The sequence below is a fragment of the Anopheles nili genome, chromosome 3 (genome assembly GCF_943737925.1).
Source record: "Anopheles nili chromosome 3, idAnoNiliSN_F5_01, whole genome shotgun sequence".
Lineage (NCBI taxonomy): Eukaryota > Metazoa > Arthropoda > Insecta > Diptera > Culicidae > Anopheles > Anopheles nili.
The window spans coordinates 17955962-17972094 of record NC_071292.1 but is presented as its reverse complement, the minus strand read 5'-3'; positions in this window follow the sequence as shown (position 1 = coordinate 17972094).

Below are 16133 nucleotides of genomic sequence, written 5' to 3'. Positions count from 1 at the left end.
AATTTCGTGCATATATTTTCCGATGGCTAAAAATCTTTTCCACCCATCGAGCGGTGGCTTAGGAACCGCTGCGCCGGATCGATCGTCATCGATCCGTCAGTTCACAGGCTATCGAAACATGAGCCTCCGTGGGCTTGGGGTGGCCTTTAAGTTGATTACAAAATTATTTCTCGGTCACCAGGAGAGGAAGAGAGAGAAAAAAAACACCGTTTTATAATAACAGAGAGAAACCCAAATTCCCCAACGATGGGTAAATTTATCGGCGACGTTCGCCGCTAGGGTTGCATCTCTTATCGGAAGCGGTAGATCGGAAATGGTAATAAGGACGGCGTGAGACACCGCGTTGGAAAGGAAGAGGGTCAGTTATGGCCGGCGGGAGTCGATCGAAAGCGAATGGAACGGCAGACGTAGACGGTTTTGACGTAACAAGTGGATATTATATGTGCTCCAGTGGCGGTCATAGTCACGGACGCCCGTGATGACCTCCATTAAGGGGGTCTCGTAATAGGAATTGGTTGGACATAAAATTGGATATAATTCCAATCGTTGGAGAGAAAAAAAAATGAAAGACACATCGAAATATCACCCCCCAAAATCACTAGGTAGGGATATTTACTGCCGCGTATCGTGCTTTTTCACACATTTTTGTGGATGTTTTTTATGCCGCTTATCGCTCTCCACCTGCTCCGTTATTTTCTTCATCGTGAAACGAATGAAAGCCCACACACTCCACGCCTCTCGTTGTGGGAAATGCCGCCGTAGATCGATACGGAAAACCCATGATTGAGTAATCGGTCGAGGGTCGAACGCAGCGGGTCTCCGGGTTTTGTCGTAACCGATCAACCGTTTAGAGAGGGCCCTTTTCGCCCTTTGGGAGCCGTGGCGCTGGCGTATGGCGTGGGACGAGCGCCCGAAACGGTGTGCTAACAAATCTCTCGATGGATTTTATTGTCGGTCGAGACCCGGTGGGGCCCTTTCTCGGTAAAGCCCTTCCGAGGCGCGCTTCGTACGCGCTTTCCTTCGCTGTCGACCCAGCCAAGTAACGAGCTTTCGAATGCGGTGGCATTCAACCGGCGCGTAAACATCGACAAACCCGCCGACAACGCCTCCTGGCATCTCGCGAATTCTGCTCAAATTGCACAAATTGGGTTTACGACCGGCTGTCGCCACCAGGGGCCGGCCGGATGCCGGCTCGGACTGGCCTGAACCGGGCGGGAATTAACATTGTTTCTGGGCTCCATCTTTCGCATGGCGTACAACAATTTTGGGATCGTTTCCGAACCGCAACGTGTGGCGATGGGTTGCGTTTGGAGTGTCCGATTGAAGCTTCCCCAGTTCGAGACCTTGAGTGCGGTTGGCTTTCCCCTACGGTTTATCAGCTCTGACCGAAAAGAAATATTTTTCTTCCCGCGTACCGATTTCCACGCCAAACCCGCGCGCGTAGTAAGGAAGGTGCGATACAACCGAACTGCTGACTGCTCACTGAGGAAAAGCCAGCAGGCATTTCAGAGGCGTGCAAAGAGTGTTTTTTCTTCTTCCCACTAACTCTGCGAACGAGTGGCCCGAAAATCGAGTTCGTGAATGGTGGAAAATACGTGGAAAACTGCATGAAATCTAGAAGATCTTTGGCGGGTGATTTGTGGACAAAACGTGTCAGAAGTGCTACCAAGAAGTTGCTTTCCATACGTTTGCGTGAAACAAGATGTGAAAAATTTTCTTTTCAAAAGAATATTCTAGTAGTTGTGTTTGTATAGTAATGTTTTTGTTTTGAAGGGTTTCTCAAGCAAGAAAAAAATTACGTTCTTTCTATAATCCCGTATTTGGTATGCAAAAATTTTATCTTTGCCTGACTCGCTTGCCAACTTAAAAACCTCCACTGTGCGTCCTTTTTCTGCTCAAATCTTAATTACCCTTTTGCTGATACCCTTGCTCTAAGAGATGCCGTCAAGCTACTGCCTCCTTAATATTCGTAAAAGCTCTCCGTTGCATTCCAGAAACACCTGACTAAACGAATTCTGCGATCCCCTTCTTAGCATCCTTTCTTGAAGCCGCGTCTAAGCATGCTTATGTCGGCGTCTAATTCCTTTGAATAGATTTTCTTTTAAGCTCACCCCACTTTTGCTGCTCTCCGTCCGGATCCCTCGTTGGGTGATGTTATTTCAGCCCATGTTTCCCACCCCATCCTTCGCCACTAATGCGCAGTAATGCGGAAAAAAATCATAACGAGACAGCCAACTAGAACTGCTCCCCGTCTGCTTAAGGTGTAACCGGAAAGAAACCTTCTGGTTAATTTTAATTCCGGTGTTTACCCGACGCCAACGTCTACCACCTACATTTTTCTCCCACCTGCAAGCCCCACACATACAGGAAAAAAAATCGAAACCAGCCACAAAACCGGGCGGACCGAAATCTGATGTAATTAGGAAAGAGGTAATTAATTAGCTTTTGCTCTCGAGCCCCAGCTGCACCGGCGGCATTAGGAACAGGTGGTCGTGATGCTTCGGGGTGCTACTTTTTTTTTGCTGACCTGAACGATTGTGTTCGAGGAAAATCCACCACACGCTAGCGCAGGTTTTCCCTGCGTTCCGTGACCGGCTGACCCGTTCCGGTGGGGCCGATGGAAATGGTTTATTTTTAGGCCTTTTCGCCTTCGAGGTGTGCGTAGAGGGTGCAGCCGGCAAGCCAGGTTCGTTGTTCCGTTTTTAATGGCGCCCCATAGCGTACCGTATTTAATTAGATAGAATGATCCATAAAAGGTTGCACCGTTTAGACGTGCGGCGGGGCATCACGCGTCGGAACGGAGTCCGGGTTCGGTCGAACGAACCAATATGGTCAGCGTTCGAATATGATGGCAAGTGGTCGCCTTCGAGGAAGAGGAAGTGTGTGTGTTGCGTTCTTCGCTCCATTGTGGTCTCGTTTTGGGGGAACCAATTGAATGCAGCATGACATTGGAGAGTTGGTTGGTCGCACGGCGGTTTAATTACGGTGTGTACCAATTTCGATGTACTCATTCGTCACGTTCGGTTCCCCGGAGCTTTTCAAATTAAGGTTAGATAAGAGGCAAAAACATTCTGTTTTAAGCCGGCCCAGCAAGGTCAGATGTATGTAGGTTGAGCCAATATTTTATTAATGAAACTATTTTTGAATAGTTTCAATGACCCTAGGTTTAAATAATAGTTAACAGTGTGTGCTACAGCTTTGATTATTTTATTTTATATACTTACAAACAATATTCTTTTAAAATGTTATTTACTTTTTCGTTTTTTTTGGATCTGTAGTACTATCCAGAAACGAATTTAATACTTGTTCCTTCCTTCCCATCGTCATTGTGTTCAACCTTGTAGTCATCAATATCAACACGTTGCCAATATCGTCGTAGAAAACAAACTTCCAATCAACCTTCGCGGTTCTCATCTGACCTCCAGCTGCTTTATAGCCGGCGCACTCCAACCGCTAACGAACTGCGATGAGTTTCTAATGGGTAACGATTCAAAATCGTTCCTTCAACCGGCGCTTCACATCGGCCTACCATCGATCCGTGCAGCCAAGCTTCCGCTAAGGGGTGGCAGGTTTTTCTTTTCTTTTGCCGCGTTCTATCGCACGCCATTAAGCTCGGTTTTGGAAACGCCGTACTCGACGCTGTGAGCAATTATTTTAAACTTTCCACCCGTTTCATCACAAATGGGGGGCTCATTTTTTGTTGCTGGTTCAAACGTAACGTTCGGAATGCCGTTCGAAATGGAAAGCTTCCGCCGGTTGCCCTTTTCCAGGGCCAAATGTGCGGTTCAGAACGCATTTTTTGTTTACCACACCAAGCACCGCGAGCCCTTTGGCGTTCGATATGCAACGGTTTCGCGCTTATGATGCAACACTGCGCTCCGCGGCTGGCAGAAAGGGCCCGATTCGAAAACATCCTTTTCTGCGTTGGTGCAGCAAAGTTGCAACACGTGTGGTAATGGATTTTATGCAAGTACCACCAGCATAATGCACCCACGGGGCGGGTTTCCCATTGTGTCGGTTCGATTGCTCTTTTTTTTTCCTTCTTCTCCACCATTTGATACGCACCCGCCCGAACATAAGCATTTCCCATTGTTTCAATGTCCGTTCGTTGGTTATTAACGAGCGCTGGCTTTTCTTCACTCACGCCCACTGCCTCCCTCACTCGAGCGTTCTTCGAATGCGTTTCTAACGATCATTTATGCCTCTGTAGCTGCGGTGGCAAAAACGTTCCGCCCTCGCACGTGGGCTGTCTCGCAAGGAGGAAAAACCCCCTCGCAAATCAGTCGTGAATGTGCTGGAGGAAAGTGCATCGGCTGCTGCATAGCCGGTCGATCACTTCGGAGAAAAACGGGGCGTCATGATCATCACCATACCCGTCTGCCGTCTGCCGTCTGCTTGCACAAAAGCTCTCGTGAATGAACACGGGCACATGGGCCGGGAAGTTGTGATAAAAATAAAAGAAGAGGAAAAAACCACCACCGCATCGTGAGAACAATTAGACTCGTTTGCATGCGCTTTGCATTAAACAGCGGCGAGGGAGGCGCACAGTAAAAGAACACAGTTTATAAACTCGTTCCCGATGCAGCACCATCCCGCGAATGCTGCGGGTTGGAATTGCTGCTACGCGGGAAGCATTAGAATTTTAAAATAATAACCATAAAAACCACCACGCCGAGCAAATGAACCGTGGGGCTGCAAAAGTGGATCACAATGCGCCGGTCGAAGGAATGAGGGAGGACTGCAAGCGTTTGGTGCGAGAACCAGCACGAAAAACCACCCAACAGCTGTTACGGTTTAATTTCTCGAAGGGATTCCTGTTTTTTTCTGCATTTTTTCCATTGGTACTGCCATAAAATTTTGCACACTTGCACACGTCGTTACTTCTGCACACCCATGCTCACTGCCTGCCAATCCATTGTTCACGCGCTGCAAATTCACACGATGCAACTGCGTCTGAGCTTGCGACTATATCTTCTTTTTCTCTGTCGCTTTGGCTGAGATGGGTTGTTTTTTTTTTTTTTTCGACGCCGACAGACTTGGAAAATGGTTCGGGGAGAGCGAACATGTTGAGAATTATTCTGCATTAGCGAGCATTAATCACATACACATCTACACACGTGTGTGGCCCTCTGACCCGGATACATCACCCGGTGGGTTGGAAAGGAGGCCTGTGATCCTCTTACGAGGCTCACACGAGAAAGGGTTCATTGAATCATTGCATTGTGATGATGAAACACGGCTGCTACCCATCACCAGACGGCTGGTGCTGGTGGCAGCATCACTGCATTCAATCGGTTCGATTGCGATCGGGGTAGTATGTCGCAGCAAATAATAATCGTAGAGCGAACGTCACGAGAAAGAGTGAGCGAGCGAGCGATGTGTCGAGGAACATCAATAAAGCGTACATGCTTTACAACGTGTGCGCTAAAACATGACACTCAATTTCGCCCCGAGGCCAGCGAAACATCGAAAACATGCATTCGTCTGTTTGTCAGCTAGGTTGGGATTTTCTTCTTCCTTTTTTTTTTAGCTCGCCAACCTACCCGACCATATTGTCATCTGCATCGATGCAGCTTTTGTCGACATTGCGTCAGCTGAATGGCAGTGGCGAAAATAATGCGGGCTGAAATACGATGTTGTGAAGGGTTTTCGATGTTTTGTTTGCCGAAACAAAATGCGATCGCACGAAAAACAAAACGTATCGCACTGCTTAAAGTGCTGACGAGAGTGCTTCCAACTAGGTCACGATGCTCATTGACATATGCATATGACTAAACTTTTTCTTTGAGCGGGTGCAGTAACGCTTAATAGATGCGATTCAAAGCGTTCTTGCGAACATTTTTTTAACATTACCTTACATAACATATATAACATACCAAACTATTTCATATCAATTACGAAGTTGATATACTGCTAGTTAATAGAAATTTAGGTTATTGTTATTTAAACCTTCGCTTTATTTTTAGTACTTTAAATATTTTTGACTTAATCATCATGATTTTCGATTTAATCGTCATCTGATAGAACTTTACTTAACCTTAAACAAAAAATATCATAAATTCTACTAATAATATTTTTATGTGAAACGATCGCTAGTTATGAGGTAACGATAATAAATCAACGAATTGAGATGTGAACGTTCGATAAAGGATTAGAACATGATAAATTCAGCTGAAAAACTGATAATACTTTTTAACAATATTTCAAAGAATAAATAAGAATTTGTTACAGTACTTCATACCTACTTTTGGACATATAAGACTAGCAGATGTGAGTTCATGTTAAGCCTTTTCTGAATTGATATATCTCATTAATGCTTACTGAATGTATGTTTTCAGTATTATGCAAACTGATCATTGAAATTAAATACAATAAAAACGTGCAAAAAGCGGCATGTAGTAAAACAAGACATAAAGCCACACTTCGGAAACGTGACAATCATTACGCTGTTCGGATTTGCAAACGCGTTTTATTTGCGTAGCACGGGACTTTCCGGTTCATTTGCTCGCGCCGGAGACCAATAATATAAATCTGCTTACCGTGGGAGACCTGCACCATATTTCATTTCTCGTGTGATTTTTACAGCCACTGTATCGAACGTTCCCCGTTCACGTAGCGGGAAAAACACTTCACGAGCGCCCAGAATCCCATCGCCGATCGGCGGGCGGTGTTCGTTTTCGCTCAATTTAATAAACTCGCCCGCTAGATCGGCTGATTATCGGATAAACATTTTCCTCGATCGGATTACAGAGCATTAAAAAGCGGTAGCCAAAAATAATACATCCATCAGATGCCGGCCGCCTTCGAGGGATTTGGCTTTTGTTTCCACGGCGAGTGGGCATATAAACAGACCCGCGCCCGATCGATGCTTGTGTGTCGGCACACCAACACGGTCGCCACCCGACATGGGAAGGCGCTGAAATTCGACCCGAGGCGTAAACATGGCACGATCACGGTAGCAAGATCTGCTTTTTCGTATTTTGTGGGGCAAGCGGATTGACGGCGTTTCGCGAAAGGATACAAACCATCGATGAAACGCTCAATCAGCAACGCCGTTATATGCGCCAAAAAGGTACGAGAAATGAATTCCTAAACGGTGTGTTACCGTTCGATGCTGAGCGGATTATGGCTCGACAAAGTCGGAAAACCCCTGAGAGAAAGAAGTAGAACCGGATGCTGTTGCTGCCTTGTTTTTGTGGTGCGATCATTTGGCTGATTATTTTTTATTCTTAACTGTATTTATATGATTTACCAGGGGAATTGACAGTTTTACGTCATTTACGAGAAGTAATAAAAGGGCAATAAAAAAAAAAGCGCAACACCGTTAAGGGAAGCGTATGATTCTTGTAACATCGTCTCGTTCACAGCAATCAGCATCCAAAGAACCCACCCCTAAGGGGACAAGCGTTCCCACATCGCGGTGTTACGGGGCTCACAGCCCAACCAAGCTCGCATAACGCTCATCTGCAAGCAATGGAGCATCATTCTTCATTCGCACACAATTTCCATATGTGCCCATTTTCTTGAAGGTTCTCCCGAGGCGGCGCCGTGCTTTCCGCCACGCGGCAGGCCTTCAGGGAAAAATATCAAACGAAACGAATGCAAATCGGAAAACCATTCAAAAGCTCTTCGATTCCAAGCGAGTCGTAAATTTATCCCCGCCGGTTACCTACCCGCGGGAGGGTAGATAGTAATGACCCTTTCGTTTTTTTTTTGCTTGTTGCATTGTCTTCTGGCTGACCTGGATGCATACGGGTCGAGTAAAGCATTAACGACGAACCGCAGCCCGGGGTGATAGTAAGAAGGCTTAGAGTTGCCACAGCGGTTGCCGAGCTGCCTGCATGATTTCGTATGAAAATGAGAAAATTGTGATAAATACCTATCGCTCATCAATCTTCTCGCACGACGTGCTGTTCAAGCGAGGCCATGATCTGTCCCCGGTGGCAAAATGGTCTCGAAAGTTCGTCCAGCAGACGGGCGCGTGTGCAAACGACACTGCTGCAACCAAGCATGCTCATGTCCGTCCGGATGCTGCACTTACATCTGAGTTCGAATGCATTCGATTTAAGTAAGATTTACGCCTTCTACGAGCGTGTACGTAAATGAAGCTTCTTTTCATTGCCATGGGCGTAAAATAGTCATGACAATAATTTCGGTTCGGGCACGAGAAAACGATGCAGATGGTCGATCGATTATTATTAGAAAACGTTCCGGAATAGATACCCATTTCTCTAGCCAACTATAGAGCTCATCGAACCATCATACCGGGGGTGTTGTTCGTAAAGAAATTCCCAATGACCGTGGAATGGGAAAGCGTACGACACTTTCATATGCACCTGCACTTGCCGTTGTCGATGCTTATCGAATTGCATCGTTTGGTTTGAAAATGCCGTCTGTTTTCCACCCGATGACGCAGAGGTCCTCAATCCATGCAAAACTGGGTAGCGCACTGGCGACCGCAAAGAAAAGTGTGACCGAGATAATATTTCCCGCCCCGCTGCTAAACCAGGCGGAGTTGCAAATTAGCTCGGTTTCCCAGCAGCCGAGTAGCGAGAGAAACTTCCCAAAGCCGATGGCGTACGCGCACGTGACGTACGGGTTAACGCGCCACGACGGATGTTGCCGCTGCGTGTCAGGTGTTTATTGTTTGATCCGGCCGCAGCACAGAACCGTGCCGGGGAGCGTAACCGCACAGTAGGCATAAATAAACGTGCATCTAAGTCGGGCATCGTCTCGTCGAACACGAGCTATTCCCTTGTGATGAAGCACAGCGGAGCGGAACAGAAACAGCGCCATCCAAACAAACAAATTATTGTACAAATTACCTACAACGGTGGCATTTATGGGCGCATGTATATTTTTTTCCCTAGCTTTCGTGTGCATCTAGTGAAAACGATAAAGAATTAGCCTTTTTGGTGGTAAGGTCAGTCACGCATAAAGGCTTTGCTTGTGCTTTTTTTTTGCTGCCATTTCTTTAGAGGATTCAAACTAACTACGAACAGTGAAAAAGGTTATTTGGGGGTTTCTGTTGGCTTTTGTTTTTCTTCGAAGTTATAAGTGATTAAAGTTGACATCGGTTTCGAGACAGCCGAGGGACGGATGTCAATTTTGACAAACGTTTTGAGACAAGTCCTCGCGCCACCTCAAAGTCAACAAAGGTTTTTTGTAGTTTGGCCATCAGAAAACCCCACATTTTTCAATTCACCTTGGCGTTCGACATTTATTAGATATGCTGAATCTTCTGTCCATTTATTTGCAAGCACTCAGAAATGGATTATGAATTGATATTGGTGCTTGATGTTGATGTACGCACACGGAAAGCCCTAGAGGAAGCTCAAATACGGTTCTCGAGGCATCACCGCATGGCTTCCAATCACGTTGAAAGCGAACAACATTGCACTGGTGAGTTCGCAGTGATGGGCTTCGATAACGAAGGCTTCGACCGGACGCAAGCATGACGATTGATTCAATTTCAATTAAAATCAACCCTCAAAAGCCTGCTCGTGCTCTCTACCGGGGATGTTGTGACGTAGTGAAAATTTATGCAAACATTTCAGTACGGCCAGTAGTAATCAATGTATTTATAGCGCCACACCGCGTGCGCTTCCATTAGCATAATTAATATGATGGTCAATGCGTGTGCGTGGGCGAGCCACATCGTTGCATTTGTTTGGCCGACCGCGAAAAATCAACATTTTAGCACATTGGCTTCCTCCCAGCTCGGGGGATGATCCACCCGACTGCATCGCACCTGGCTGGTGCTTTTGCAGTCCTGTGCGTGGGCGTCCGTCTTAGTGCCGACGGAGGTGCGTGTTTCAATTACTTCCAATTGACTTACGGTGTAATTTCACTCGCTGTAAGCGAACCGCTGCCACTCGGTGTGTAAATCAATTGATGATCGTTATTTATCATTTAAATTAGCTCGCTCGAGTGCGGTCGGTGCCGTAAGCGACCAAAGAGAGAGAGAGAGAGAGAGAGAGAGAGAGAGAGAGAGAGAGAGAGAGTGCAACACGATCGTACCGGAGTATTTTCGCGGCGCATCGATATGCTAATGTGCGGTTATTATTGGCTCCAGCGGGTCGATGCCGTACGGCTATGCTGCCAATTCGTAATTGTCGTTGAATGCGGTCGAGGTATTAGCCTGTCTGCTGTTTTCCAGTGGTTTATCATCGAAACTGGAAGTCTTTAAGCTGGGTTAGAAACGCTATTTAGCTTACCTCTGATGTTCAGGAGTGCTGGTAATGCTCAGAAATTTTGCGAAAAGCCCTAAAAAAGACAATACATAAAATATGTTAGCTGCTATACTAATTCACAGGTATTGGAAATGTTCCGTTTAAAATATATACCCTTGCCAAATCAAAATCAAATAACAAAATATGTAAAATTAATATCATTTTTCTACTTTTACAGGACCACGTCCAAGCGAAAACCTCCACTTGATAAGGTAATCAAACTTTTTTTTCTTCGTGAATTATATACCATAATAAATTTAAATAACTCGCCATTAATGTATCATTCCTAAAGACTGATATTTCTTTACTGTAAGACTCAAGTAGAAAGTTCATTTGATTCATAGTAATCACTGTAAAGCATTGTCCCTAAAACAGTATCATTAAAAGTTTATGTTGCACCATTTCGTTAAATGAATGGTACATTACGGGATGAATTCCCTTCATGGAATTCGCATGATACTTCGAAACGATTCGATATACTGTGTTTACTTCTCTGCCATTATACCATAACCGTTCGAAGTGAAGCTCGAAAAACTAAACTTCCTCATTTCACTGCAACTGTTTAATGCGCGTACGCTGATGAAAACAAAACACTCGCCTTGCGCACCCCGTTCCATCGATGCTTGCGAGCATATTTATGCGTTCTAAACCCACCGACTCCCCCATACCATCGTCCCAGGGTGAAACAAAGGCCACGAAGCGAAACATGAAATATTAACATCAGCCCCAGCAGCATCCGCTCGCCGACCGGAACGGGGACAGTCCACCACACCACCATTTGCGCCTCACAAAAGGCCTCCGAAGCCTCTACATATCGTACCATCGGCCCGCGGGATTCCGGCCTCTCGAGATCACTATCGGGCCAGAAGGTTGCACCCGACGCGTCCGGCTGTGTGGAGTGTGAAAAATCGAACCTCCGGGTGGATTTGTCGCCCCAGCACCCCACGAGAGAGCGCGTCCGTGTGCCACTCGCGCTAAAGCCATTGCGAATTCATAACGACAGAATGGCAAACGGCGCACAAAAAGACCCCGAGGCGTTCGGGTGGGGTGTGTTTGGGAGGGGTTCTGGGGTGAGCTCTGGGATGAGGGAGTGGCATTATGCAAAAAGGCAAAAAAGAACTGCAAATTGTGGAGCCCCCGCGGTACGGCCGGGCTCGAGATCGCTCGAGAACCTGCTCCTTCGGGTCAATGATTTCTTTTGCCCTCTTGAACTCGAACGGCAAGAGGCGGCTGCTGCTCGTTCGCAGAGCAGAGCAGTTCATTTGAATAAAGAAAGACGACGACTATCTTAAGCGATCGTAGCGATGGCTTAGCATGGAAGCGCTCGTCATCGCGGTAGGATTTGTTTATGATAACGTCTTCGGGTGGGGTGGATAGCTGAGCAGAGTTTTTTTTTGTAGGAGAAAATCTCACTCGAGATCTTCAGACACTGGGGTTGAAGAAAAATGTAAAATTTTTTTTCCAACTAAACAGAAGCTTTACATTCAGTATACCATGTCGACATAACAGCAACAAATTTTGTTGAATATCACACAGACTGAATAATGTTCCAAAAATTTCATGAAAAAAGAGATAACATTTTAATTTTCAACCACATGGCAGATAACAAAAAAAAATATACGCTTGATTGAACATGCGCACGTGTTTCCCGATGAAAACGAAATGATTGCAAACTGTAGCGCCCCATGGAAAACTTCCCAATTTTCTTCCACCATTTGAGCCCGTTTAATTTGAAAATTCATGACAATCGACCTGATACTGTGGCAACACATGGCCTTTTTTCGCCCTTGCAATATTCGCACCGGAAGGTAGCGGTGTGACATCGAAACTAAGAGCCTTTTGAAAGCGCCACACGCGATGATGGGCACATTTACCAAATGGTGCCCGCAGCTGGAGCCTCCGAGCATTTCTTCTCGCCGTAGTGTGCTGTTAAGCACGACTGAGCGAATTCTGGTGGCCCCCAGGACAACCGCAGCATCCTGCCGTGCAAATATCGCTCCTTTACGCGATGGGTGTTGGTGAGTTTCTTTCGCTTTTGGTGGGGGGAAAAACATGAAGAAAAATCAAGCTATCAGCCCACGGTCGTCACGATCGACCACTTGAGACGGAACCTGAAATGCATCTTTTCCATCGATTTTATCTGATACGAGAACGTTTTAAAAGATTGCTGTTTCGTGCGTTCTTCTTCGTGTCGGTTGAAGTCGACACTCGAAATTTGTTCCAGAAAAACGGCGAAAAAAGGCTCTATTCGGCGCCTCGCTGGATGCGTGATTCTTTACGCAGAGTTTCTGGCTCGTTTGCGCGCCGGGACCTGTCTGTCCGGTTTTTTCGGTTTTTAACAGCATGCTCTTCCACGTCGCTCCTGTTTGATGTTGCAGAATAAATTACCGAGAAAATACAGGGAAGAATCGAAAAATTTTCGAAGGAAAAATGTGTGACCACCGCACAGAGAAGAAGACATCGCACAGAGAACTGGTCAAACTAGTGGTGGCGTTGGCTTGGCGAACAACAGAAAAAAACCATTCTTGCACTTTTCACGCAGCGCCTTGGCCATGAATGTTTGCCAGGGCCTTAAATCCGTCACGCCCGAGCGTCGTACGTTTCGCTGGAATGCGAGTCCCAGAAACCGAGAATCCGCGCCATTGGTGGACGCTGGTAGCTCCCTTCGGGACGGCAGATGAAAATGACTACAATCGATTTAATTTTTGAGAAGCTTCTTCGCTCCGTCCGCTCAGCAGGTCAGGGACAAAATCATGCGCTCGTGCGTGCGAGTGCAAATTTGAGTCTCGTCTTCTGCTTACGAAACGATCGTCTCACCCCATCCCCGTCATTCTGGAGCTACTGTGGGCGAGTCGAGTGACGAGAGATGGAATGAAGAAGCTCGGTTCATTTTTGTAGGCTTTGTTCGATGGATTGTGAATGCCTTCGCAGGTGGTGAAGAATACGATTCGTTCTTTTTTTTTTTTGGTTCTCTTCCTTCCAAAAACGCTCGAACGTGTTATTATGTGTGACTTGTTCCAAAGCCCATCTCAAAAAAGTGTACTTTTGACGTGAAGGATGAAACATGACGGCTATGTAAATAATGTTCCGGCCAAAGCTTTTGTTACATTATTATCCATTCGTAGGATGTCTATTTATAAGCAAAACAGGTCTGCTGTACAGGCGTTTGGAATGTTTATGAACGTATCTGTTACTGTTCATGTACATTTTGGGCCGTATCGTTTCGGTATACAAGAGGCTCTGATTATTTATCCTAAAATATTCATCGGAGCTTTACTCACAGCTTTTCTCATTGCGCTCTATTGTTCCAACATCAATTCTGATAATCCACGTATAAAGATCCATTTTAAGCACAGGATATTAGCGGCTAGAACGGCTTTGGTCCATCAGAATAGAATTTATGTCCTGCAATAAATTTGCTCCCTTCGATAACACACCATCCAGCACAAGAATCATGTTTCGGTTGTGTGGCCTTTTGGCAAAAATTCTCTCACCCATCCAGGACACGGACTCTTCTCGCTAAATCGCTACATTCTCTTTTCCGTTATATGCCCTTTGCACAGTTTGGATGCATTTTAACTTTCCCGAAATAAAAACAGGGTCATGAAAATTGTCCCTCCACCAGCACGTGAAGGTGTGAGCGAAGGCATTACCCTTTTCGCGGCTTTCGACATGCCCCCCGAACCGGCAAGGAATGCAATTAACGGTCAGACGCTGACCACGAGCTCGGGCGGGCAACAAGAATTTCAAAATGGCTCCACCGGACACGGCCGCTGCGCTGGCGCACACAAGGAAAAGGAATTCTGAAGTTCATCCGCACCATCGCACGCTCCATTACCCCGGCGCGTATGGTGTAAAGAAAAATGAAGTAATTGGTTTCATGGCCAGGACGAATATTTAACACGCCGCCAGTAAAAGCATCCCCCGGTGTCATAGTTGGGACGGGAGTTCAATGTCCGATAAATGTGCCTTCTCGCTTCTCGGTGGGGCGAGAAGGAAAAGCTAGAGCTCCGTGAGAGGTGAACGTGTGTGGTGTTGGTGTGCCATGTTCAACTGCACCGGGTGCAGCAACCGGCGACGGCCATTGTATGGAAATTATGTTGCAACAGCACCGCAAGACGGCAAAACTTGATGTGCGTTCGGTTTGTTTTCGCATTTTCTTTTCCTTTTTCGACTTACGATCGATCCGTTTCTATCCACATGTCCGGCACCTTGCATCCTTTTATGTCACCTGACGAACGTGCCCTCGGGGCAGTGTTCGCTTTTACTCCCGAAGCGTCACCTAATCCAACGTAATCCGTCGATTGCGCGCGCCCGGACAAGGGGTGAAAGTAACCCCAAGGAATCCGCCCGGAATGTCCAGTCTAATGGTTTTTTTTTGCGGGCTGAAATCCGGCAACCGGGGAGATAGTGCTACGAGATCCGAAAGCATGTTTCCGATCCGGAAATCGAAAACCACCACAGCCATCGCCAGCTGCCAGACGAGTGCTCTGTTTTTGGCACTCTGTTTGGTAGGCTTTTTGGTTCTTTTTCTTTGCTTTTTGTGCTCTTCTAGATCGAGTGATAATATCACTCCTTTTTTGTGGTGTGACGGAAGCCGGAGATGGTGGGCTCTCGAAGCACATCTTCCGGTGAGCGGTTTCCTGCGAGGAGAGTTTTTCCCAGGTTGGTCGGAAAGTTTTTCAAGAGCACTTACATCCCACGTGGTGACGTGGCAGGCTAAAATGGTTCTAAGTATCGATTTCTTACGGAACGTAGAGGGGGCGTTAGAATGAACCAAATATCCCTCTTAGGACACGAGTGTGTGCTGTATGAAAAAAGAAATCCTTTTCTCGAATGCTCATTTTGTTACTTACTGTTCAGGTAATTTTTCAATCCACATATGAAAGTATGTGTCAATATTAATTTAATTTTTAAAAGCCAAAAGGATTAATTTGCATGCAAATTAAAACAAACTTTGCAGCAGAGATACTCATCCACAGCAGAACAAAGAACGAACACTCTTTCTCCATTCGTTCCTGCCATTTTTTTGCGATTATAAAACTAATTATGTGAGCCACAAGGATGTGAGCTCGTAATAAGTCCCATCCCACCGGCCCACCGGCGAGACTCGTTCGCCTTTGTATGCGATTCCAGTCGTCGCTCATAAGCCCGCCGACGTTAGCCATAAATTATGAAACTTTTAAGACCTTATAAATCTTTCGCGAGTCCCGACGCGCGCCATGCATCCTGTGCCCACCCGTTCCATTCGTCCTTCCGGCGCATCACAATGCCCGTGGTCAAACTGGGCTCCAAAATGGTTCCGAATTAAAAGTGAACGCATAAAAGTGTAACGAAACGTGGAGCGGCCACTTCCTGCCGAGGGCGAATCTCCGGCGCAGTTCTGCGATGACGCCAGGAGGAAAATAAAACTGCACGTTTGCACACACCACGTATGCCCAGCGTGGCATAAAAATAAAGGTTAAAATTTATAGTTTCCAAGTCAGTCCCCCCTGTCGGCGCTATCGGAACACGGGTGGTTGGTCAGACCAGTCAGGCCAGACTCCGCGATAAGGCGATCCTCGCTGAAGGTCCGGAGCGAAATGTTATGCGCACCCGTAAGCAACCATGGCCAGTGAGCCGTCAACATGAAGCTAAGAAGCTTAAGCTCACAGTCAAGATGTTTCATGGGAGGTGTGGGAACAGTCGGCGATCTTTTTCAGTGATGTGTCCGTCGCTCGAGGGAGTTGTTCGGCACGGCGAGACACACTCAAATCGGTGCTCAACCGGGCGGCCCCAATGTCTGGCCGGTTGTTTGTTTGCTCCATCGACGCTATTAGCGTTGATGTGCTCTCCCAACCGAGTCAAGGGAGGTTCACGATCAAGGTTCACGGCTCGCTTCCGTTGCTTGCCCGAGATGAA